The 27,673-nt window shown below is 45.7% G+C and overlaps 1 protein-coding gene across 26 annotated transcripts in view; it reads right to left on the bottom strand.

Annotated features, from left to right (window-relative positions):
• The window catches only part of Wwox (WW domain-containing oxidoreductase), a 927,977-nt gene that overhangs the window by 679,448 nt on the left and 220,856 nt on the right, over nucleotides 1-27,673 (bottom strand).

Raw genomic sequence — 27,673 nt, 5'->3', positions numbered from 1 at the left:
TAATAATTCACCGATATTCTATGTGGGACGTTGGAACACCAATTTTTCCCGTATCATTTAAGGATGTTAATGGTGGCGAACAACGGCGGCCTCGTCGCTGGGAAATGCATGAGGAAAAAGAAGCTAGAATTGATTTGTGATGCCTGAGTGCTCAGGTGGGTGGGCCCAGGCCAGCATCAGGAGCAGCCTTGGTGTGGAGTCAGCCTGATCTAAGACAGGCTTAAAAGTAAAAACTAGATGCCAATAAACGTTCTCTCTAATGGCCAGGAAAGGAAGCATGTGATATCTCTCTCCTGCCCCTATATGTTTTAACTAGTCTATGCAGTACGTGACTTCCCGTTTGCCCTGGTTATTTAAGACAGGGTCTTGCTAGGTGGCCCATGCTTGCCTTAAAAGGATTCTCCTCCTACCTCAGTCTCCCCAGTTCCAAAGGATTACAGGCAAGTACTGCCCAGATGTCTGTTTTGCTTCTAACAAGGAAATGCTCAGGGTGCAGGGGTGGGAGTGAAGGTGCACTCTCTTGATGAATGTACACGTTGAAACTGGGAAGGAACCCAAAGAGATCCTTGGCAGAACCCTGGATTTTTTCTTAATATCTTGAAGGAGAGGGGTTGAACCTTGAAATCAACCATCACAATCAACTCACATTCCCAGGCTCCCCGTAAACACCCACACATCCCCCCTGCCAAAATACACAAACATCCTTAATGAGAAAATCATGACGACTCTTTCTTCATTGTGTGCAGGCCAGAACATTTCACTTTCCGTTACTGGAACGCAATTTATATAACTCTATCAATGCCTATAGATAATTGCAGGAGGAGAACTTACACTGGAGAGCATTGTATTTAATTTGGTATTGAGTTAAGAGTTGTGTAAAAGCAAAACTATTAAAAATGCTTAGACGGTAATTGGCAATATTTCTCGATTTAAAAAAAAATTGCTTATCTTGCCAGAAACTAACAAAAGAGTAAAAATATTCCAATTTCCCCTCTCTGTGATGCAGTCCCTTTGCAGCTTAGAAACAGTTTAGGGCAGGGCAGTGAGTGGCTTGTAGAGTTTGGAAGAGCAACCTGAGGGTGCATTTAGGCTTTGCTATTGAAGAAAGAGCCTTGTTCCCCCCACCACCACCGTGAATTTTTCATTCTAATGCGAGTGATGATTTACGTTAACTCTAGGTAAAACATGGCTACATTCCTGAAGGATTGCAGGCGAGCACAGAGTCATACAGTAAGCTGGAGCATAAAAGCTTTCTCTGTCATAATATTTATTATAATGGCATATAAAATAGCTGAGGTAAATAATGGATGACTGGAGGTAAATTCATATGATAAAGACTCCTTCAGCAGACACCATTACTTTGGACTGGTCTAGCTTTATACACAGTTGAAGAGTCTTAATAAACACACCCTATATCTTCTGTAAGTACTGGGAACATCAAAGATTTGCTTAAAAGGCAGCATGCTGGACATTTGGCTAATTTACTGTATAATTACTTTCTCAACAGGAACGGTCTATATATTTTGCATACTTAATAGCTGAGTCCTTAATGAAAGTTGTTAAGCATCTGAACCCCCTACCTTGAGAAAATTGCTGATAGGAGGGATAAAGGTCAGTACCTTCGCCCCAGTCTAAATTCAGGAAGAGGTGCACAGTTCCAAATGGAGTTCTGGGGCCAGTCCGTTATCCAGTGACAGGCCTACAGTGAAGAAGTCGGATGGACGGAAGACAAACAACACTTGTCTGCTCTGGGTCAGACAATCTTGTATCTTGCCTGAAGAAGTTTCAAGCTTAAGAGATCGTGAAATGGGGGAACAATCTCCCTTTCCACCACTGGAATGAAGAGAGCCAGGCAGTGATGGACAGGAATGACTGCCATCTGACCACAGCTCTTGATCAGGGACCCATCTATGTATTGCCTGTGATCATCCAGCGATGACCATGGGTATTTTTGGTTGTCACAGATTTGAAGAGGTGTATTGGTACCTAAGGATGGTAGCTGTGATGTCCAAGTGTCCCATAATGCACAAGTCTGCCGTACATGGCAAACAAGTTTCTGGCTCCCAGTGCTAGCAACATCAAGGTTCAGTGCAGGTTTGGTGAGAGGATGCTGGACTCGCCTCAATAGTCTTCAACTGTTTAAACATCCCTTGAGTGCTTACAAAGGTAGTGCATTACAAAAGTATATGTGGGCTGGAGAGATGGCGCAGCGGTTAAGAGCCCTGGCTGCTCTTCCAGAGGACCCAGGTTCAATTCCCAGCACCCACATGGCGGCTCACCACTGCCTGTAACTTCCAGAATATCTGACGCCCTCACGCCAATGCATATACAAACAATAAAATCAAATAAATAAAAATGTACATGTAATCCAAACGGTACTGACACAGAAATTAAAAGTGACTCCCAAGTCCCACAGCTCCAGGAGGAGTGAAGTGACTTTCCTTGCCAAGGAAGGAGTGTAACATTACACTGTTCACAGCTCTGCTGTCTTCAATTCGTGACTTGCACAGCTCCACCCTCATTATTTTCAAGTCATATGTGGTAGGAAGGTTGAGTCCATACTTAATAGCTTGGAAACTTGTGTCTGTCTGCCTATCTGTCCATCTCTCTCTCTCTCTCTCTCTCTCTCTCTCTCTCTCTCTCTCGCTCTGTGTGTGTGTGTGTGTGTGTGTGTGTGTGTGTGTGGTGTGTATGTGTATGTGTGCATGTGTACACAACAGAGGTCTGTGCCAAGTATCTTGCAATTTCCAGGGACCCTCATGTTACCAAGCCCTCTCTCCTTGCCATCTCTGGGCCTAAGGCAATGCTGACTTTGTTTGTTGTTTATTTATTTATTTATTTATTTATTTACTTACTTACTTACTTACTTTTCATTCATTATCTATTGAGTACTAGAGATCTGAGCTAAGGTCAATTTAGTGACAGGGCAATCTTCTTGGCCTCTGAATTTTTAAATTAGATTCTCCAACCCTTCCCTTCCTTCTCTGTAAAAATACAAACATCAGAACTCGTCTGAGGAATTACTGTGAGGACTCAAGTGTGTGGCATGGTTGGAGGTGGCTGTGATAATTTCAATATGTGTTAAACATATAATAAGTACCTGGCTGTATGTGCTTTGTCAGGACTAATGCAATATTGCCCCTCATTTCTTCCAGGGAGAGCAATGCTATAGTAGACATGCGTTGCATTATGTAAGATGGCCCCGCCTCAGGAGATGTCTTGAGTAGAAGCAGTAGGGTCAAAGGTTTTGTTGGGTGTCTTCCAAAGAGGTAATAGCAACTTCCATCCCTACAAACACTGAGGAGGGGCTCTGGGAGAAACGCAAACGTCCAACAGCCCATGCTGACCCCGAGAGTCAACTGAAAGCTGCGGTTTGTGTCTACCTGATGCGTGATAGGCCATCAGGGGCTCGGGGCAGGTTTCAGACAGGCTCTGCTTTCGAGAATGAATGAAGGGGGAGTGAAGGAATGACCATAAAACATGGCACCAGGGATGGGGTGGTGTCAGAGCTGGTAATGCTGGCTGTAGCCGTGTCCCACATTTCCCTCAGCCCATTGGTAACGCAGCCTCTGCAGAGTGTCTCAGGCTGCCTGGCAGGGTGCTGGCATCGCTGAAGTTCTTCACCTTGCGTGGCGATGGATGGATATGGTTGGGCGTGCAAAGTGTGACGTACACAGTGGACAGTGTCATCACGCTGCAGGAGTTGCCACAGCAGTTATTGTAAATTTACAGGTAGAGCCAAAGAGACAGACTGTGCACAATTTCTGCAGAAGCAAGGCAGAGACTCTAAAAGGTAGACTAGGAGAGATTAAAAGACAGGCTTCAGAAAGAAGTGAGGCTTCCTGCTTACAATTGCATCTCCCTAGCAGCCTTTTAACAGATCCCACCAAAACACTCCCGGAGACAGAGGACTCTGGGCTTAAAACAACACACATGTAAAAGGAGAGTTTGAGGCCAGGTTATCATCAAGATCTGTACCTCCTTTAGATGCACGATGAGATCAGACGGATTGTGCTAAAAACCAAGGTGGACGAGGAAGAGAAACAACACAAAAAAGGGGAGAGGGTTCTTTATGGAGAGGAGAATTTTCACTGAATTGTTAAATCACCAGGTCCAGACTTGTGATCAGAATGATGCAGCCATCAAATGACTCTGTATAGTGTAAGAGAAAATGTAGATATTTATGTTAAAATTCCAAGAGTAAAAGGAAGAAGGGGAGAGAAAAGGGAAGAGTCTTTACCTTCTGAGTCAACATGGAGACTATGACGCAGGCAATGCCAGAATACACAGCTCGATTACTCCCAAATATATCCAAATAAGAATAATAGAGAGAGAAAACTTCATAGAGAAGAACGCAGAAATAAGGACAGGTATGTAAGGAATCACAAGAATTGGAGAAGATTTCAATTCACACGGGAAAGGGCAGAAGGCAACAGGATACATTTTGAAATCAGTTCCATATTTTATTCAGAATATCCACCATATCAGAGAGCGAGCTGGGCCCCAGAAGGGGTCTTCTTTCCCACATCAAGGGGCCGCTGTGAAGAGGGTGGTCGGAAGGGTGCCACATGCTCGGCCAGTAGTCCGGGCATGTAAGGCAGGGTGCCATGTGCTCAACCAGGGACGTAAGGCAGGCAAGTTTCTGCTACCAGCAAAACATGACCTACCCCTCACAGGAACTGGGTTCCTCGAGTCACCTTTCTCCTACCTTAAAATGAGTATAGATCCTAGGAGCCAGCAGTAGTCACTGGGAACGCAGATGCCAGACTCACCAAGAGACAAAAAGAAACTGTCAATCAGAGACCCAAAGACATGTAAGTGGATCTGTGGCACACACTGAAGAGACGCCTGGACAAGCTACTGGCATCCTCTACTCATCCTGTCACAACTTGGTCAGAGTTCTAGGGAACATCAGGAATGCCACCGGGCATGGGCTGAACGCTGCTGTCATCAGGAAAGAGATGTGCTGGGAGAAGGCAGGGTATTCAACTTGCAAAGCAGAAACGAAAGCCAAGGACTGGGGCTGGGGATTTAGCTCAGTGGTAGAGCGCTTACCTAGGAAGCGCAAGGCCCTGGGTTCGGTCCCCAGCTCCGGGAAAAAAAAAAAAAACACACACAAAAAAAAAACAAAAAACCGAAAGCCAAGGACTGCAGAACTGAAAGCCAACAAAATCAGGAGCCAGACAGCATGGACTAAGGCACTGAAAGTCTTTGAGAGACAGCTGCCCATTATAAGCTTGAAGTTAACTCAAATAAATTCACCCCAGTGGCATACATCAGGTTAGAGATGCTGCTTTTCAGACTTACTCCATTACTCCAGAAAGCCTCGTGAGAGCTGATATTGAGGAGAAAAGGGGGAAGGGTGGAAAAGAAGGGACAATGGGGAGAAAACTGAAGAGCTGTGCAAAGACTTTGGTGAAGTGATGGAATTACACACAAAACTAACTGGGGACAAACAGGTCTGATTCCTCCTCTTCATACTAACAAGTAATTGTACTTAGTTTACAAAAAAAGTTAGTGCTGCCTTAAAAGTCTATTCCAAGTCCCGACTCTGTACTGGGCAGGGTATGACTTCAGTAAGAGACTAAGGACCCAGTTCTGAGGGAGTCAGGGGGGATGAACCACAAGACACTTCCTCCAAAGAATAGGTGCGAACTGCTCCTGCTGTCAAGACCTGCACCAACCATGCAGGATTCCATCCCAGCCTGGGACTGGGCAAGGTCTTGCCTTCTCTTTCCAAAGCAGGAACCGACCCCCCTAACAGTACGCCTTTCTCCCTGTCCACAGCTCAAAGCGGAGGCAAGGGCGGGCATGATTTTTAATTTCTCAGGAGGCAGGTGTGAACATGGAGAAGACCCCCTGCCATAGGGGAAATGAGTGAATGCACCTTTTTGTGTGGGAGGAAAAAATCAGAAAGTCCATCCCCGGATGTGAAGCCTGGAAAACAGCGTTCCGGCTCTCTACCAAATCTCTATGTCTTGGTTCCAAGGTATTCACATAGACTGACTACCCAAGCCCCCTCAGGATCAAGCATAGCAACAAACTTATAGTCAGCAAACAGAGTATCAATAAGTGGGGGTGTGTTCCCTCCAGACCCTCAGAACCTGAGGACATACACTCCAGGTACTTCTTCTCTACCTCCATCCAGGGGGAACCCCGCAAATACTGTTCCAAACTTACCAACGCTGCATCAAACTACGAACAGATCAAAATCTAGGTGGAAATGCCACTTAGTTGGGAGGGGGAGGGCTTGCCTTAAATGTGTGGGGCACTGTGTTCAAGCCCCTGCATCGGAACAAGCAAGTACACTGGAAACTATTAGTCCTGGCAACTCCCGTCACCTAACGAAACTACACGATTAAAACAAATACCAAAAGTCTGACAATAAAGGGGTCAAGGGAAAAACACCGAAGAATCTTTCAAAACCGAAAGAGCTAATGCAGCACTATTACATAAAAGTCAAGTTTTAAGCAAAAACAAAGTCGCTAGAGATGAAAAGGGACGGTATGCAAAGACAGAAACAATTAGGCAAGAAAAATCACCAACTCGCATGTGTCAAGCACATAGCCTTAAACCACGGAAGCATATGACACTCTTTGAAGGCTTCAACGGCTCACATTAGAAATGGGAAGATAAAGGAGATAAAATAGAGCCTTGAGACCAAACAGTTAACAAGGCTGATGGTACGAAACAGCCTTAAGCACACACTTTTCAATTACACGGTATTTCTGAAATTAACCGTGAGCCAGATCACAAAGGCAATGTCAACATATTCAAATCATCTCTGTTACACAGGCCACATGGTCTAGCCTTGATCAGGGAGGTCGGAGAGAACAGGATGGGAATGGATACCCAGTGATAGAGAGGTTGGAGCAAGGAGACAGAGGCAGGAGGACGTCTCCTGGCACCACCCTGTCTCAGGTTTTTCAGCCAAAACCTGCAAATAAACAATGGAGAGCATTGGGTATTGGTGAGCTGCGACCCTTTGATTCCCCACAGAGCACCCAGGTGTATGAAGGATGAGGTCCATGCTCTGATGGTAACTATGGTTAATATGGTTAATAGTTTAAGAAACTGAAAATAACTGAGAGCAAGGAAAGGAAGAGAAGAGGCTGGAGATTCGGGGAATGAGCAAACTTCTAAACACTGTAGAACTTGGCAAGCGGACAGCACATTTGGAAATGCTGGCCATCTTGAACTGGGGGTGTAGCTGGAGGAGAAAGTATTCACTCAGCATGCTCAAGGCCATGGGTTCAAGCCCCAATCCCTCAAAAGAAAATCTCATCTAAAAATAAAAATGTCAGGGCACGTGCTGACTGCTGGTACATGTTTGTAATCTCAGCACTCTGCAGGTAGAGGCAGTAGGTTCAGAAGATCAAGGTTGTCCTCAGCTACACAGTAACTTTGGGAAAGGTTGGGGCTGCAAGAGACTCTGTCTGAGAAAGCCAACACAAAGTAAGAATCATTGTGTCTTCAGCAGTACGTTTGTCTAAGAATTAGAAGCAGAAAGTGGAAAGAGAGCAAAGGGAGGGAGGGAGGGAGGGAGGGAGGGAGGGAAAAAGAGAGGGGGAAGGAAGGAGGAAGAGAGAGAGGGGAGGGAGGGAGGGAAAAAGAGAGAGAGGGAAGGAAGGAGGAAGAGAGAGAGGGGAGGGAGGGAGGGGGAGGGAGGGACAGAATAGACAGAAAAACTATGAAAGGCTGACAAGAAAGTACAACATTAGCAACCCACAAGGCTACAAGACACATGAAAGAACGAAACTCACACTGCAGAGGACAAAGAACAGAATTTAGCTCAGAGGTAACCAGGACTAGGTAACCAGGACTCAGGGTTAAGACCAGTGGCTGCTCCCACATAGCTTCCCATCAGAGCAGTGGGCGGTCGGGAAAGTAACCTAGGTTTGAATCTTGGACCCACTCGGTGGTTCACAACCCCCTGAAACTTCTAACTCCCGGGGAATCGGCTGTTTCCACCCTCTGAACCACCTGAATTTATGAGCACATATCCTCACACATACATAACTGAAACTATGAATGTCCTTAACTTTCCTTTAAAAAAGTAATCAGTCGTAAAAAAGAGGAAGAAACCTAAGTGTTTGTTCTAAAACACAGAGTGAGAAAAGATAAAGTTAAAAAAAAGAAAGAAAGAAAGACACAAAGGTAAAGAATGTTAAAGATACAATTATTTTGGAAGAACTGTAGCTGTTGTTTTGAGACAGAGGCCAGGATTAAAATAGAAACATCAACTATGACATTTAAAAATTAAAGATAAACACTGTAGATGTAGGTGAACTCCTCTCCCCCACAGGGTTTTACGTCCTCACACGCTTCCCGTCTTCTTCCCCGCCAAGGTTCATCTGAACTTACACTCACCGAAGTGATGACAGTTACTGGTAGCGACATAACCATCACCCAGTATCAACCACGTGCAAGGCTTGGATCTGAACACAGTGACACAAGAATCCACAGAGAGCCCTTGAAGATGCCACAAAGCAATGGTATTATCTTCTGAATGGAAAGTGAGGTGAGGTGAGTTAGTATGAGATAACTCACTGGAGATTGCCAGGATTCTGTGCCCAACTTCTGTACAGAGGTAGCATTCTGATGTTAAAGGCCATCATTATACAGGGCTCTGTCCTTTAAGTGGCACCTCCTCTGCTTTTAGGAGTTATGTTTAACTGGGTTTCTGAATCAGCTCACTAGTCCTCCCTTTGAGAGCGACCCTTCTGAGTAAATGACTCATAGTGGGGTAGATAATGCTCACTTCTTTGAGTTTCTCCAGAGTTTGATTCTAAACTGGGTGTCGTCATTCAGGTGACCAGTAAGCTCTCCTCTCCTGTGGTGTGTGACAAGCCTGCTGATGACCCCTAGCCCAGGCCTGCTTCTTGACACTTCATTGTTCAATTCGCAGAGTTGATTGATTTCTGTGCTATCTGGAGTAGATCTCTTAGTAAGTTGCTCAGCGGTGGGGTTTCCTCCTCCTGACCCCTCTCAGTCTCACATATAAAATATACTTTGAATACGCAATTTTGGAATCTCAACTTTGTCCGATGCAGGATTTTTCCATCGTTGGAAACATTCTGACACTGTCGTGTAAACTGTACAGAAGGGTGCTGTGGAGCACAGAGCTCTGCATTAGAGTTAACTAGAGCCATAGTCCAACTTCCACATTCATGGTATCCTACAGCTCGGTTGGGTTAACAGAAAGATAGGATAAGCAAAGAATGAAAATAAGGAAGAGTAGGGGTGGGAAGGGAAGGGAAGATTGGGAGATAGAGAGAGACTGAGAAACCGTGAGAAAAGGAGGGGAGGGGAGAGGAGCGAGGGAATGTGGCCTATAGGTTTCTGAGACTTGTCCAACCACCTAGCAAGGGCTGCATTAGGAAACCAAGTCGACACAAGGAAGGCTGTCTGAGGCACCATCAAAGACAGGAGACCCAGTAGAGGAGAGGGATGGGCTTTCGGTTCAATAGGAAGCATGCTGACAAGGGCTTGGCTCGGGACCTTGTTCATATCTGGATTGTTCTGTAGTCCTGTCTCTTGCAGCCAAATGGGATGAATGAATCATGTTGTAGGATTCTGTTAAAAGCCTGCTAAGTTACAGACTACATGTTTTCTGAAGAGCATCCTAGACAGCATTAGCACAGGGAGGGGATGTGGGGGACGCCACCTTATAAATGTCCATTAGAAGCCACTTCAGAGTGGCTTGCACGGGTGCACACACTCACAGTCTCTTCAATATTTATAAGCAGACTCTTCCCTCTCCCCTTGGCTGGATAAGACATACGCACTCTGTGGGAAGAAGGGCATCCTCTGCTCCTAGAGCCACGGGGCAGCCCAGAGCTGGCCACCTCAAAGTGTGGCTTGGTGCACATGGTATCTAAGGAAAACCAGAGAAAAGAGCCAGTCACATGGCGTTGCCCTCCTCCCTGGGGTTGGAGGTTTTCAATGCATACCTGGGTGAGGGATGTTCGCTCCATTCCAGAACTTTCTCCTTAGACCTGAATGTATGAAAGTTCAGGAAATGATATCAAGACCGTGTCCAAAAGAACTTCATTCCTGGGAACATGGCAGCTTCTATGAACAGTCTCTCGTCCTTCTTGTTCTATATAGTTATTGTTTTCTTTTCTAGTAATATATAACTAGAAGAGGCTAGAAGAGGGTATCAGACCCACCCCTGGGACTGGGCTGTGAACCACCACTTGGGTACTAGGAAATGTACCCAGGTCCTTTGGAAGCACTACCAGTGCTCTTAACCACTGAGTGCTTGTGCTCGTTTCTCTCTCTCTCTCTCTCTCTCTCTCTCTCTCTCTCTCTCTCTCTCTCTCTCCAATCTTCATTGTTTCTTTTTTACTTCATTCATAACATTAAATAACATTCAAAAACATTACAGCTTTGTGGTGGAGGGGGTGGGAGTTAACGTCAAACGCTCTCCTACTTCCAGCCCCCAAGTTGGATAACTGAGATTCACACTAGAATGCAAATCCATGTGTGCAGGGGAGAGGTACTGACCTAATCATGTCCTCACTATAATTTAATGGAACACGGTTAGGTTTTGTTGTTGTTGTTTTTGTTTGTTTGGTTTATTTTTTTTATTTCCTCTGACTAGCCATGGTACTGTCTATCAGAGATACCATCAAATTATTTTCTCTGAAGTATTCCAAATGTTCTAGGCTACACTGTAGCTCCCAACTCTTCATTACCGAATAGCATGCATACAAAAGCAGGCATGGGGAGGGAGTGAGTGAATGAGTAAGTGGGCAAAGTCATGTCTCAATAAAACTTTATTTACAAGCATGGCTTGGACTTCTTCACACATGAGTTTACTCATCCCTGGTATAGAACTAGAGTAGGAAAAAAGTCTTCATAAGCTGTCTGATGCAGGTCAGTCCTGTATAGAATGTTAATCACCAGTCCCAGGCAGTGAGCAGAAGTAAGGATGTTCTGAAGGGTTGGTCTGTGAGCATATTATAAAATGTGACCATGCGAAAGGGGTCTTCTATTCCCGGAAGTAACATTTCTGGAACAGGGTACCTTACAAATACCCACAGATAGTTCCCTAGGTTTCTTCTTAAATGGGAACTTTTTAGACATATAATTTAGCACGTCTAAAGATTTAGAAAAAGCCTGCATCTTAGTGAGGTGCATGGGCTACGAACATAGTTCTAGCATATACCTGTCCCCTGCACAACTAGTCACTTTCCGCCCCAGATCTGCTGTTGTTTCAAGAGGCCAGCAATACCACCACATTGCCAGCCCCATCTGAGGTTGCTGACCTGATGAGACATGCTTATCCTATTAATGTACCTCTAGAAATACCAAAAAGAGAGAAAGAATATGCCAAGGGCAATGAAATTCCTCCTGAAAAGAGAACTTTGTTCTTCCTGTTTTACTAGAGAGCAGAGTATTTGCACATAAAGATTCACAAGTTGGGTGGGTGGGGACCAACATGGGAGAGATATGAAAGAAAAAGGCAAGACAATGAACAAATGACCTGGGGTGCTATCCAGTAAAGGGACACTTGCTCAGGAGGTGTGGGGCACTGGGTTTGGTTGCTAGTGCTGCAAGAAAACAGCCACAAACACGAGTGTACAAAACACAAAAAGGAAAAGACATGAGCCGTGTCTTTCGTTGTCTAGGAATCTTTTTTTTTATCCAAATGGCAATCGATAGATAAGAAGCAACTCACAGCCTAGAGTCACTCCACGAAGCATTAGGGATTACTTGGGGACTGGAGAGATGGTTAAGAGAGGCTCTTGCAGAGAACCAAGGCTCAGTTCCCAGTGCCCCAACTGGTGACTCACAACCATCTGGAACTCCAGTTCCTAGGAATTTGATGCCTTTTCTGAAGGGCATGTGTACCAGCCATTCACATGGTGTGCATACAGACAATAAGGCACAAATTCATACACATGAAATGAATTTTAAAAGAGATGAGGAGAGATAGAGAGAGAGATAGAGAGAGATAGAGAGAGATAGAGAGAGAGAGAGAGAGAGAGAGAGAGAGAGAGAGAGAGAATATGAATATTGGTCCCAGTGTCCTTAGGGAATTCCTGGCATCCAATGGTTAGAGATATATCTGGATCTTGCAGTAAGACAGAGAATTTCTTTGTTTGGTGAGGAAACGTAAAGAAACCCTTCATTCCTGCCCTGATTCCATGTACAGAGCCTATCTGGAAACCACTGTTCCTCCCACCCCAGTGTTCGTTCGTGTTCTCTCTCTCTCTCTCTCTCTCTCTCTCTCTCTCTCTCTCTCTCTCTCTCTCTCTCTGCACTCCTGGAGAACAGACCCAGGACGTAACTCACACTAGATGTGGATGAAGGTTCTGCCACTCACTGAGCTCCAGCCCATCCTCAGAATGATAGCTTCCCACAGGCTGAAGGTGGGGTGCATCTACAGGGAGGTAAACATTTCTGGACAATTATAAAACCCATTAGTCAAAAATGAGTAAAAAAAAAATCTAAGCCAACAGAAACCCAGTGCTTAGAGCACTGGAGTCCTCCAAGGAACACTTTCAACTTCATAGATGGTGGCAATGACCCAAGATAAGAATCCCACATTCGATTCCCAGCTCCTGTGCAGCTGCGATCCCTTCACCCACAGCCCTTTTAAGAAGTAGATGTTTGGCATCTCCACTTTGTAAATGAGAAGATGAAAAAGAAGAAAGCCCCAAACCTAGAGTTCATAAAGCAGATGAAGGACCCAAACTCAAGCCAAGTTCATCCCAAGGCGTCACTGCGTCCCATCCACAGCAAACACACACTGTGACTTTGACCTTGACAGAAAGAAGGGAGGTTGAAGGATCTGTGAGGCCGGGCAGAGATGGTGTCTCGGGTACCTACCAGACTGAAGTCGTGGTGGGGGTGGGGGTAGGGATGAGGAGAACCAGGAGAAGGCCCAAATGAGTGCCACGTGTAGGGAAACACAGAGGAAAAAAAAAGTCATTTCCTGGCTCTCCTAAGATCCATAGAATGTGCTCTGCTATTCCTGGGAAGTGCAGACATATACAGGGTAGCACATTAATCCTTCAAACACTAACAGATGCTGGCAGGGATTTAGACTGGAATGTATTTACAAAGTGACAAATTATGTTCTGTATTAGAGAGAGAGAGAGAAAGAGCACCCACAAACGGGCTGATAAATGTCAGCTACAGTCACGACAAATGGTTTATTTTTATTATACTGTAACCACAAATGTTTTTTTTTCTCCCTATTTTTTTTTCTCTAGGAGTCCCAAAGATTTATTTGTTGCAGGGAAAAAACAAGATTATATATGACACAAAGTAATAACTGTACGATCAGATATTCCGGGCACCCTGCCCTTTTAGAAAGCTTCATCCAGGCAGCCCGGTGCTACTGAGAATGCTACTTTCGCCCAGGCAGAGTAAATGGTTAATAAATCAGAACTGATACAATACCTTGTAATTAGATACAGCCTTAGTTTACAGACTAGCCAATTGATAGACAATATCCAATTCCCCCTTTAGTGGCTATCAGTAGGGTAGAGTAACTATTAGAATAAATTTAATGGCTGTGACAGGTAAGAAAATATACCAGAAGCTAAAAGGCAATCAGTATATCCAAACCCAGAGTAAGATCATAGTCTTGGCTGCAAACTGGGTCCAGAAGGAGGGTTGTGCATGGAGAGCGACATCCACAGGCTGACAAGGGCAAGGTCATGTCTAGTAAAGGAAAGCTCAACCTTGAAAGCAAGACTGAGAGGGTGGATTTGGCCTGAGGCCAAGAAGAAATGCACACACGTGTGATTAAGAACGTCCTCCGTAGAATGCTTTGATCTCCTCCTCAGCCCAGGGCTGGGGGCTGGGGCAGGTGATCTGGTGAGTAAGTTGGCAGACTTGGTGCAGATAGATCTGGCTTCACATCCAGGAAGAGCGCTAACTCTTCTGGTGACCCTGACCAAGTTCCTGCCCTCCCAGGGTGTCACCTTCTCTGCTGTAAAATCGAGCTCTGGCTCTCCAGGAGGTGGGAAAAATTCCAGAGCCTACTTTCTTCTAACACTCTGAAGAACAGCAAACTGAGGAGGGTTACCAGAAGAGTATGAAGGTGGTGGCCAAGCTTATTCAAGGAACATTTTTGTCTTCAGAGACTTTTGGCTTCAGATTTCTTGCAAAATCATTGAAAGTTAAAATATCCACACTTCCCAATGCTCCACACCAAGGTGCTTTATAGAAATGGCAGGAATTCACAAATGCATTCAAAGCCTAGAATGTATACTAATGTATGCATGTGTGTGTGTGCACGCAAACACACGCGCATGCACACACACACACACACACACGCACACACACAAGAACATGATCTCTACAGCTACAGACTTAATGCTCCAGTACTGTCCAGCACCAGGAATGAAAGTAGGTCCTGGGAAAATACACTTGCTCAAAGGATCGTCCTAGCAAGACACCATTTTGATTCCACCATTCTCATATGTACATTTCAATCTCTCACAGCCTTGGAGCCGTTTTCCCCCAGCTTTGAGGATATCCTGTTACCATCTTCCTCTCAGGAACAGGGAGGAAATAGTGACCTAAAGTGACAACTGGACCGTGTGGTGATGCAGCATCTCCTGGGACTGTACTAAGGTCTATTAGAAACCAACACTCAAGTACTATTCAGAGAAGTAAATTCTCCAGTCACTACAGAGGGAGAGTAAGATATCTACGTGCTATTGTTAGGACTGGGACCACTTCCCTGAAACATCCCTCCCCACCTCCTATCCCTCCTATAAGAATAGATGGCCTTCCTAAAAGCACCAGGAAAGTTTCTGTCTCCATCGCTGTGTGTCCTCTTTCTCATGTCAACAAGTCAGAGGTATAAGGCACAAATCCAGACAAGCCTGCTGCCAAGAGTTTCCCCACTCAGCCATCACTAGCCTAGGATGATGAGAAATAAAGTTGGTGAACCAGGTGGGCACTGTGAGGGAGGAAATCACTCAGTTAGAAACTCTGTCCTTCACAGAAGCCAACCATCACAGGTTCTAACAGCCTGGACTGGAATGAAACGAGCAACTGAATAAATAATTATAGTGCTTGATTATAAGTAACAGAATGAAATAACTCTGTGTGACCCGCATGCATGTAAGCAGTACACTGGGTGGTGGATGAATGGAGACTGGGCTAGTCTTCCCCTGGAGAACCCTAGTTAGAGAATTCAGAAAGCGTATGGGATGCACGACGACCTCTCCAAGACCAACAGCACAGAAAGAGCTGCTGCAGACAAGACGCAGCAAAGAGGAGGTCCAGTCAGTGTGTGGAAGGAGGGCCTTATCATAACCCCAAAGCACTGCCTTTGAAGGATCACGTAGCACATCAGAAAGCATCGCAATATTCCATCGGGGAAATTCAGAAGCCATCGCCCGAACCGAGAACCAATGTTACTCATGGGATAAGACTATTCATGGTCCCCTGAAAACAGGTGAAGAAAGACACTAGCGACATCACTCCTATGATAGTCACAACTCCACCTAAAAGATGCTAGCCACTGATCTAATCACGAGAAGCATGTCAGATACATCAGGGGTCTCAATGGCAGGAAAGCCAGAAGATGGAAAGTGGCCAGGCACATAGCAGCTGGACGCTGGACCAGATTCTGGGATAAAAGGAAGTCACTGGGTAGTCCAAGTAATGTGGCACCATGGATGTCAAACGCCTGCGACTATTTCCATCCTTGATCCTTACACCATGGCGAGGGGAACTGTTATCCTTGGGGGGAAGTGGGAAAGAGTCTATGTGAGATCCGTCATTTCTAGGAAGGTCTGAAGTTACTTCAAATTAAAAAATCAAAATAAGCAAATGTCAAGACAGTGTTTGATATTAGAATATTCTTACTTTTTGGGAGTTGAGGAAATGAATCAGTTGGGTAAGAGTGTTTACTATGCATGCATGGAATCCCCACGTCACTTATAAAAGTCTGTATGCTTGTGTGCATGTGTGCCCATGGATACTTTCACTCTGTAGTCCAGGTTAGCCTTAAAAATTAGGGCAATCCTGCTCAGTTTCCCAAGTGCTGAGAATGCAGACATGAACCTCAAACTAGACCTGGCCATTTTTATATTTTAAAAAAGTGAATTTTGAGAGCTGATATGTTTATTTAAAAATGATTTCTCCAAGTTTCTTGCTTTTGTTTAACAAAGTTTCATGTATTCAAGTGGGCCTCTCAGTTACTAGGTTACCAAGGCTGCCCTTAAATGCCTCATCCTTCCTGCCTCTCTCTGTCCACCGAGGGCTGGGACAATAGGCATGTACCACCACAACTGACTGGAATTAGTCTCGGTGACTCAAAAGCAAAGCGAGGCACGTTTGCAAAGTGAATGCTGTTCCTTCCACAGAATATTAACAAAATATTGACTACAAAATTAAGTTCCCCTGTTAGTGCTGTGGTGAAGCAAAATAAGTCTATGGTTCCTTTTTCCAGGACTTCAGCCCCAAGCCCCGCCCCCATGGGTATCCCCAAATCCTGGTGTGATTCTGTGTCTTTGCTTCCTCAGGGATTCATCGCACCAGGTGACAATCTTCCTAAAATCATGGTCTCCCCACATACACTACACCACACATCCTGTCCTAAGAGGCTCCTTCACGAGTAGTGTGCCTATGCCTAGCTTCAGTGAAGATACGTCACCTGTGGGAAGGCGTTTCATGCGTGTCACCACAGCCTTTGAGGAATTTAGTCTGAGTGCATATACACCTTGAATCCTACTTAAACACCATGGAAATGGATACAACTTAAGCTCTTTAATTTTCAAGCATCACCATGGGTTTAAGAAAAAGAAAAGTAGTTGTGCTGCCCAAGTATTGATCCCAAATGTTTTTGAAGTGTTTTTTTCTTACAATAATTCTAGGTTTTATTATAGTTTAAACGTAAAGGGGTGGAGGAATATTTCATTTGTATGAGGTTCATAACAAATTAGGCACAGTTTAAAACTTTGCAAAATCTTTTGCTAAATCTTTTGTTCCACACATCTTTAACAGTGATAAGAGTACTGAGAGAAACTGTCAGACATACACAGCCTTGGCTCTCTGTTATCAATAAAAGGGGGTTCACCCAGCAGTGATACTAGCTAGTCATTATAACATGACAGAAACATGGCACGGTGAGGGGATGAGAAAACAGAACCCCCGTGGGCTTCTGGGAAAAGACAATAAATCAGAACAACCATCCTGCAAAAGAATTATTAATTTCCATGCAGAATTCTCACTTCATGGTGAGCTAACAGCATCATTCACAGCTGTGAACAGATGAACAGAGGCCCTGTGCCCAGCAATAAGGGAGGTGGCAGCCAGTGGTGGTGACACTACGCAGTCACTACCAAGAGTCACAGAGTGATCCCTGTAGAAGGGTAGCTGGGATACGATGGTTTTAAAGGTGGGAGCATTTCAACTGTAAGAACTACAGGAGCAAAATTCATAGTGACAGTTTCCTCTGAAGCAGTGTTCCACCTTTATTTAAATATATGCAAGTATAGTCATTAAAATAACTATATTACTCTGTAACCAGAAAAATTAGAATTCTAACTTGATTAAATATAGTATTGAATGCTAATATGTAATACAACTGAACTAATTTACTGCTGATGTAGGTGATTTTGTGTTTGCTTATTTTGACTAAGAGAACACTATCTTTTGGAGGGTTTGGTGTTAAATGTTGAATGGATATAAAGAGGAGTCTTTCATGAAGACGATTTTGCATTACTTAAAACATTTTAAGCATATTCAAAAAGGCAAGAAGAGACGTGGGGCCAAGATATTTACTTGGACAGAAGCCTAAGGCAAATCCTCCGTGCAAGCCTCCAGGGGTACAGGTAGCAAAGAGGGAGATTTGACCTCTCCTAACCAGAACCTTTCCACCCTAGGTGAGAAAGTAGAGGGACAGAAGTCACCCGAGTTCGGCCCAGCTCTGCTGAGACTGAATAATTCTCTAAGCTCTCTGAGGCCTGATGAAACACCGGTCACTCTGTGCACCAAGCCGGAGCTAGGAGCACACAATCAGACAGGGATATTGAAGAATGCAGCACTGTGCCTGGATACAGAGGGGAACAATAGTTAAAGTGAATATGGACAGTGGTGCTGGTGATCTTGATATTGCTGACCCCGCAGATGAACAGTGAATATGAAGGATACCACGTCTGGAAATGTTCCGCATACAATAAACGTCCCATGAGTGTCCCAAGCTACATGGTTTCTCTCATTAAGCCCAAGTCCATCTCCCAAATCAGAGACAAGACAACCTGACAAGGAAGCTGTTTTATGGAGATTGAAGATGGAAAGTATGAACCCAACCTTCCTAAGCTGTTGGGAAAAGTGTGTGGGAGAACATGGCGACTCAGGGCAGGTGTCCTTCCATTTGAGGCTCTGTGTGCATGTGAAAAGACAGGGCCTGAGGTCTTACAGTCCCAACAGAATGTAACCTTCTCCCTGCACGTGTGACTTCCATTAGTAGCCTGGTGGGGCCTTGAGAAGTGTGCCTCAAATGGCAGGTGCAAAGGCTTGATGTCTGATTGGTGGTACCACCTTTGGAGCTTGGGCCTATTGGAAGGAAATTAGGTCATTGGGTCACTGGTGGGCAGGCATAGCCTTTATCAAAGAATTGGAAACACTTGTTCCTCCCCTTAGCCTTTCCCTTCCTGGATGCCATGTGGTCCGTAGGTACCTTTGCTGTGCACCAAAGCAGTGAAACCAGGAGATAACTAGCAATTGCAGGGGAATCATGAGCTCAAACCGACCTTTCTTTTGAGTTCACCATCATGAGTAACACATAACTTACTTATCTCCTTTTCCCAAGAAGAATTGTCTATAGCATGTAGTACCTTCTGTGTCACCGCTCAAAGTTGGGGCCACCATGACTCAGAGAAGTCAGAGCCTGTGTCTGGAGTCTTGTAACCAACACCATGCCCTGGACTTCTGCAAAGCCCGTCTTATCTATACCTTTCGAGTTGGGTTTGAGCACAGGCAAACAGAACAGAACCAAAGACAGTAAAGATAAGCTTCCCTGGGAGACCATCCTCAACCCTAATGCCACCAAAGGGTCAAACTCATGCCACAACCATCAGCAAGAAGCAACTCGCCACCTAGATGGTCTTTCAGGACACACATCTTCCCTGCTCTGCCCCACACCTGTCTTCATGGCAGTGGGGGCATGAGAGACCAGAGAGGCAACTACATCCTGCCCCACCCCTTGCCCAGAACTAAGATGTTCTGTAGGGTCCACAAACCTTTAAGAAAATCCAGCATTTTGCCACAGCTCTCTGAATTTTTCGTGTGTGTGTGTGTGTGTGTGTGTGTGTGTGTGTGTGTGTGTGTGTGTTACATATAAATGTGGGCACGGTTGCATGTGTAGAATTCAGAGGACAACCTGTGGGAGCCCGTGCTCCCCTTCTGTATGTGGACTGCAGAGATCAAACATGATCATCATCAGTCTTGAGGGCAGCTGTCCATCTCATCAGCTCCAAAGTGGTGTGTTTTTAATGCTGGGCCACATAGGAAATCATAAAAGCCTGGAGAATGAAAACCATAAAATCAACAGGACCTAGGAGCAGGTCAGTAACAACGATACCCGAAAACCAACTGGTGAGCCATCCACAACGGTTCAAGAGCACTGTTAAGTGGACCGAAAGTGGAGAAACAAGATGGGGACATTTATTGGTGAGGACATAACAATAACCAACTCGGAAAGATTAAGGACGGAATGCAATCCAAAGCAAAACGGGGTGCTGGGGGCCTGCTGCATACTGCTAAGCAAATGGGAAAAAAATGGCCTCTTCAAAAATGGAAATGTTTCCTAGTTGTAATTGGCAGTTTATACAGTTTTTCAATACATCATCAAAAACCGGCATCGAAATTAAATGGCAGTAATGAGCAGATTAGCAGGTTTCTCAGCCATTAATGAAATAAAGTGCTTTGGGTCCCTACGGAAAGCCGTTTGCCAACATGTGCTATGCCCACGGGTTTCAGCTCAGTGGTCACATACCTGTGCACTTGACCATTGTGTGTGTGTGTGTGTGTGTGTGTGGCGGGGAGTGGTACTGGGGGGCGGGAATCAGCCCACTCAGTCTTCTCCCTGAGCTAGGCAAACGAGTACAAACGCAGGAGTCCTTTCATTTCCGACAGGGAGCGGGGTTGTGTGTGTGCGGGGGTGGGCACTCGCTAACAGATGTTTACAAACAGAAGGTAACTGCTAAAAACCCAACCACAAAGCCGCATTGTCTTCCCCGATTCACAGACGAACCCATTGGAACTCCTGTGAAGAGCTCTTTCTGGACAACATCCAGGAATTAAAAGGTGCCAACGAGCTGCCTAATACCCTTGCGTAGACTGAATTCTTATGAAGAAAATAAAGTTTATTGTCTGGAAAGAGCGAAAGCATGGGGGAAGCAGTAAGGCGGTGGAGGTGAACAGTTAGGCAGATGTTCACTTACGGATATGCCGAGAACAGAAGACGCCATCGCTGCGGATTTTTACGAGAAGCCTGACGGCTCCTTTGCTACCGTCAAGGGCAATGGGGAAAGAAAGAGAAGAGGATGGAAACCTGGGCTGTGCTACCTGGTTCTGATGACCTTGAATACCAAGCCTGAAGGGGAAGCAACTGTGGGCGGGGCCAGGTACATCGCTTGTTTTAATTTCTACCTGAGTTCTGAAAGGTGAGTCCCAGACTGAAATTCTGGAGGGCAGAGAGATGTTTTTTTGGGTGCTTGATATATTCATAATACAAAACCCAATAAAGAAAAAAAAAGAACATATGTCAAAGTCGACCCCCCAAACAACCCCACCCACCACGAGTGAAGCAAAAGGCTTCGGAAAGACATCGGTTGCTAGTCCTGCCTCAACTGGCAGGGTCGGGAAGGACAGAGAGGTGATTGCATGCTGAGTGTCACGCGTGCAGGCTGATTTACATGAACTGATGGATTCATAAAAATAATCTGACTAGGTCTCGCTCTTGGTTTGAAGCCCTAGGAGGCTACAGATAACTCTTCAGCCCACCTGTAATGTCTTGAAAACTTACGATCCTTCTGCCTGGTAGTTTACCTCTCAAACTTACCTGATACTTTGGTTAAGATTATGTGTGCATCTGTGTGCCCTTTGGTTCCTGCTCCCGTAGTGTTAGTGTGCACGGGCCTGCTGGAATAATTTCATGTCTGCTGGGCACAGCAGTGCACACCCGTCTGTGATCTTCGCACATGGGAGGTGGAGTCAAGAAGGTCAAACGCGCACTACCATGTCTCTGTGCTGCTGCAGAATTCTCTCTCTTCCCAGACTGAAGAGGTTTAAAGGGAAACATACGTGGGTTGTGATTCAGCCTGTGCATTGAGTTGTGGAAGCACTCTGTGCTGAGGATAAGACGCACAGGGTTCCACTCCTTTGCCATGAAACAGACACCGTCCCTCGCATCTGGGACGGATCGAGAGTGATAAAAGACAGGCCATTAATAGTTACTTCACACAACATTCCAGACCATGAGTGGAAACCTTGCTAATGGAGAATCCAACAGCTTTGCTGCTGTGTCAACCTCCAGGGCTCAGCTGGGAAGATGTCCTACCTTCCCCATATGGAAGCAAGTGGATCCAGTGGACAGCTCTCTAAATGTCCTAATGTATTGTCTTATGACCCAAAATGGCTTCGGTTCACAGCTACAAAATGAAATGGCCTAGCCCTGCCCTTACACCTGCCAACGAAGGTTAAGGAGGAGGCTATCTGAGAGAGGGAGGTAAACCTGGCATTGCCTGCTCAGTGCCCACTTGTCAGCACTCTTCTAACAGCTGTCTGTTCATTTGTTTGAGCCAGTGCCTCATAGGGCTCAGGTTGGCCTTGAACTCAAGATGCAGCTAAGGATGACCTTAACCCCAGATCCTCTTGCTTCCGCTTCCCACGTTCTGGAGTTACAGGCACACCCACCATGTCTTTGCAATCTCTGATCCATGTACTGCGAGATACTGCCTAGGAGAATTATCAAGGACTTCTCCAACACTTAGAAATGATCCCTGAGAGAACAGCGACTTACACATGTCCCTTAAAAAGTCAGACATTTCTGCAAGTCAGAAGGGCCACGTACTGCTCTTTGATCCAGTCATCTGGCCTCGGAACCCATTTTAGAGACACCAACTCCCTGTGGCATTCAAGGCCTGCTTTGACCTTCAGCCGGCCCAGTCACTTGTGTGGCTGTGAACAAATGCCTCAACATTCTTCCATGCTGCAGCAGAAAGGAACAGAATGCGACTCATCTGCTCTTACAACTGTCACCACTACTGATGTGACTGACAATCAGCATGGCGTGCGTTAGAAATTCAGGGCCACCAGGAGCTTGTTGCAAGCATGTGACTCAGTCAGTTCTCCCAACATCTTCATAAACACAGTGTGAGTATTTTCCCGAGTGTGTGTGTGTGTGTGTGTGTGTGTGTGTGTGTGTGTGTGTGACATATGTGGGTACGTGGATATGCGTGTAGAAGTCAGAAGTTGATATAAAGTCTCTCCTCATTGCTCTCTCCCTTCCTGAGACTTTTTGAGACAGGGTCTTTTTACTGAAAACCAGGGCATGCCAATTTGACCAGGCGGTCTTAGGATCAGCCTGTCTCTGCCTCCCCGGGGCTGGGGTTACAGGAGTGAGCTATGTGAGCTCGTTATGTGACTGCTAGATATGGACCCTCGATGCTTATGCTTTGTGAATCAAGCACTTTACCAACTTAGCTCTCTCTCCAGCCCCATTTTCCCCCCATTTCGCTGGGTGTCAAACTTACATGTCAGGGACATTTAACAGGCCTGTCCAACCGGGAAGCGGTGGAAATCATATCTGAACTCGGGGAATGGTTCTACCACGCCAAGTTTCAAACAAGCAATGCAGTGGTGTCAACTGAAGGGACTATGGGCTGGGGTGTGGCTCTCTGATGGAGCCCTTGACTCAAGTGCTGGTGGCTCCCCATTTCCACCCAGGGCACTTCCAGTGAACAAAACAAAGGAAGGAGGATGGAGCCTGGCAGGTGGACTCGAAGCATGCCCAACATCTGGAATGATGACCATGAATCACAGGAGACTCGACTCTGAGGGCAAAGCTCCCAATTCAAATATTCAGGGAAGAATAAAAGCCCACTCTGAAGTTCCACCAGATCCAGGAGCAATCTCTCAGTGGTGGCAGGAGCTGTGTAGCCTAGGAGATCTGCTTAAAGGAAGCTCCAGGGGAAATGAGGCGGGTGTTCACAGAGGAGGCGTTACAAATGGGACATACATCTCAGAGGCATTTATACAACATATACAGAAGGGAAAGCAAGCCATCAGGGTTACGGGGTATTTATTACTTCTGGTCAACGAGACCCTGAGCCACAGGATAAACCCCAAGAGAAGAAAACTCAACTCAAACTCAGGGATTCATCACACATGACATCTGCTGTCTTTCAATCCCAGGGACAACTGCCCATGAGGGCTGGGTGACGTAGTGAGTGCATACCATGCCAGCTCGGGATCCTCAGTGAATAAGCTGGAGATCTGGCAAGCCTGGGACAACACCCTGCTGCACAGCAAGCAGTGTGTGTGACTTCAGGAGCAAGCCGCCATGATCCACTCTGTTGAAGAACGCCAGGGATGCAGAGGGTTGTAAGCCCATAGGACCCAAAGTGATGTGCAGAGCTGACATTGCTAGACCCTCCTATGGTATGGAAGACAGCCACATGTCAAAGCTTTACAACCTACAACCTACAACCTACAACCTACAACCTAGGACTGTGACTGGATTTGGAGACGGTACTTTTAAAGTAGTGACTGGGTGGAAAGTAAAGCCTTGTGGGTCAGGGCTGGGGGCTAACATAAACCAAAGACTATCCCTCAGAGAAGAAGGAATGTGGACAAAGAAATGAAGAGAGTGCATGTGTCTAGAAGAAAGGCCAGGTACAGACTGGAAAAACATGCTATCTGCAGGTCTGGCAAGGTCTGTGGGGGCCAAGGAGAAACTATACATGTCCATGGCTTGACCCTGACGTTCAGTTATTGGGACCTGAAGAAAATGGTTTTTATTTCCTTCTTAGTTCCCTAGTCTGTGATATATAGAATCATAGCATTTTGGGATTGATACTCTAAGCTCAGTTTGCAATGAGACCCAAATCCTATTTTCTCTTCTGCTACAGAATGTTCTTCTGCCAAGGATTCACCTGGTTTCTGACTTTCTGCTACACGTGTGTGCTCTCCACACACACACACACACACACACACACACACACACACACAAGCACACGTGCACGCAAGCACTTGTACCCCAAATGAGCCTACTTTAGCTCCTCAGTTTTGGTTCGAGCCATCCCACACATCTCTAAACAGCCATGGCTGTAAGTCGCTGGATAGCTTAGCTCTTGCTCCATGGCTCACTTCTAATTCCTTCCAAAGGAGTAACGCCTTAGACAGGAGCCAGAGTTTCCCTTGCTGAAGCTCCCCTCACCTTTTCCAACTGTGTGTCCTTTACAAAGTCGGAGCACCAGGCATCAACTGTCCAGTTGAGGCCTCTCTCCTCAGTATCCTCTTTTTCATAGAGCAAATAAGATTTGGGCTCTCGCCTTGTTAAGAAGAAGCTCAACTTTGGAGCAGAAGCAAAGGTGCTTTCGTGCAGTCTCTAAACCATAGGGAAGTTGACTCTTCCTCCCATTGCAGACAGTGATGATGATGGTGGAGGTGGTGGTGGTGGTGATGATAATTAAGATGATTAATAAGAATAATAAAATAATAAGAATAATAAGAAGAAGAAGGAGAACAATAACTCCAATGTGGAATTACACTAGACTTGAGCTCTGTGGGTTAGAGAGTGGAAGCCAAAGGGGAGATTTTAAGAGAGAAAGTTTTACATTCCATTTTAAAGTCCAAGATGTGGACTTTATTCTAGGAGAATCTTGTTATTCTTGTCTCCCAGGCTGGCTTTCACACTGTTAACAGAATGAGAGCAGAATCCATATTGTTTTATGGGGAATCCACTTTTAAGATATGTACAACATTTAAGGACCATTAAGGAAAGCGGAAATTGAATTCCTTCCAGAAAGGCTTTAAGTCGAGATAAGGGGAAAAAAGGCCGCAGGTTAGAAGTACTTCCAGAATTATAACAGGGAAAGGTTGGGGCAACTGTAGGTGGCCTCGCGAGTGGCTGCATGAATTATTCCATAGGACATGGAGTAATTTCTAAAGAAGATAAAAGGGAGGTGTATTTCCAGGCATTCTGGAGAATATGCATCCCTGTTAGATGCCTGTTCACCAGGTCTAACAGGCTGGGTGCTGGGAGACCCTAAGACTCGCCGTCCCAGTAAGCAACTTGGGACCATGTGAGATGTGAGGAATGAAGGGCGATTGTTGGGTCCAGTGGAGGCTGGAGAGACAGTCTGGCTTTACGACACATGAATACAGATATATACAGACAAATAAACTGCAGTAGGATATGAGCAGAACTCCAGTCCATATGAAGCTGATAGCGTAAATCTCAGGGAGTCTCATGCCCCTCAGTGGGAAGAGCAGCAGTCGGAGACAGCGGAAACCACAGTGACGGAGAGCACTGAACATACATGGTGGAGGGAGGAGACAGCCGAAACCACAGTGACGGAGAGCACTGAACATACATGGTGGAGGGAGGAGACAGCCGAAACCACAGTGACGGAGAGCACTGAACATACATGGTGGAGGGAGGAGACAGCCGAAACCACAGTGACGGAGAGCACTGAACATACATGGTGGAGGGAGGAGACAGCCGAAACCACAGTGACGGAGAGCACTGAACATACATGGTGGAGGGAGGAGACAGCCGAAACCACAGTGATGGAGAGCACTGAACATACATGGTGGAGGGAGGAGACAGCCGAAACCACAGTGACGGAGAGCACTGAACATACATGGTGGAGGGAGGAGACAGCCGAAACCACAGTGACGGAGAGCACTGAACATACATGGTGGAGGGAGGAGACAGCCGAAACCACAGTGACGGAGAGCACTGAACATACATGGTGGAGGGAGGAGACAGCCGAAACCACAGTGACGGAGAGCACTGAACATACATGGTGGAGGGAGGAGACAGCCGAAACCACAGTGACGGAGAGCACTGAACATACATGGTGGAGGGAGGAGACAGCCGAAACCACAGTGACGGAGAGCACTGAACATACATGGTGGAGGGAGGAGACAGCCGAAACCACAGTGACGGAGAGCACTGAACATACATGGTGGAGGGGAAATGAGCCTTGAGGCGGGAACAGGTGAGCCAAATCATTACCAGGAAGACGGCAGTAAAGGAAGACATGGCTCAATGATGCTGGTGACCCAAGACTCCGGGAATATATTAAAAATATACTATGTGGCAGGCGAGATACACCCCAATAACTCTATTACTCTCCTCTGGAAAAAAGGCAGAGTGAAAGAGATGCATGGAGAAACGTGCTTTAGGGATGGATACTACATATTATTAGTCATTCATTTTATAAAACCAAACCGTAACTCCATAGTAGTGTGTGTACAAACCAAATTGAAAGGACAGCATCAGCCATAGAAGATGTCGAGGAACTCGCTCTTCCATATCAAGGTAAAACAGCACAGAGGGCTCAGAAGCAAACTGGTCAGCGGACGCTCCGACTGCTGGTGAGCTCTGGAGTCAACGGAGAGATTCTGCCGCAGGGACAAGTTGGAATATCCACCAAGGGACGTTCCAAACATCAGCTCTACGCATCCACATGTGGGTGTGCATCCAAACATGCATGTAAACATGTGTGTACACATGTACCGAAAACACACATATACAGAAAGAGAAAAAGAATGGCCTAGAACTGAAGACATCGTCCACACAAATAATTAATTGTGCATGAAAGGTCATAGTGGCTTCAGTGGTAACAGCGCACACACACACACACACACACACACACACACACACACACACCCTACCCCGGAGTAATCAATGAAATTAAAACTACCCTGACCCTAAACCACACTCATCTAGAATTTTTATCAATAGAAATGAAGAAACTAGAAAGAATGAATGACTGAACAAAACAGAAAAAGTAAAGAACAAAGGTGAGAAAGAAGAAAGAAGGAAAAGGGGAGGGGGGGAGGCGTTTAAATACGCAGGCCTGCCTTGGGCTTATACCGCTACAGACCATAATTTGTATTCCGTACCCATTTCTGTTGTCTAAATTGAATTCATGGTAGATTAAGGTGCTATTGCCCTATCTCCAATGCTAAGAAAATACTTTATGGGGAAAATAGGCATCTTAAAAAATAATTCTCTTCAATGAAAGAGTCTTCTGATCATTTGTGGAAATTGCAAACTAGCTCTCTGTACCAATATTTCACATCTGCTTAGCTCCTTTAAGGTTACAATAGTAAAACAGTTTTACATGAAGACAGGTTATACCCCGAAGGGGGACCAAAACGATAGAAGACAATTCTGCAGCTGCACAACTGCTCATCTTTTTATGTCTGCTGGAAACAACAATGGTGTCCCCGTGGATTAAAAAAAAAAGTACTGAGGGCCGAAGAGACGACTGAGTGGACAAAGTACTTGCAGCCAAGCTGGAGGACCTGAGTTCGGATCCCCCAAGACCCATGTAACACTGCACACAAGCAGTACAGGCATGGGTAATCAATCCTAGAAATGCCCTGACAGTGAGATGTGAGGCACAGACAAGAAGATGTCTGGAAGCTCATGTGCCAGCCTGGTGTACAT

This window comes from Rattus norvegicus, chromosome 19 (assembly GCF_021556685.1).
Source record: "Rattus norvegicus strain SHRSP/BbbUtx chromosome 19, alternate assembly SHRSP_T2T, whole genome shotgun sequence".
Taxonomy (NCBI): domain Eukaryota; kingdom Metazoa; phylum Chordata; class Mammalia; order Rodentia; family Muridae; genus Rattus; species Rattus norvegicus.
The sequence above is the reverse complement of the archived record's forward strand: the minus strand, read 5'-3'. Positions and strand labels throughout refer to the sequence as shown.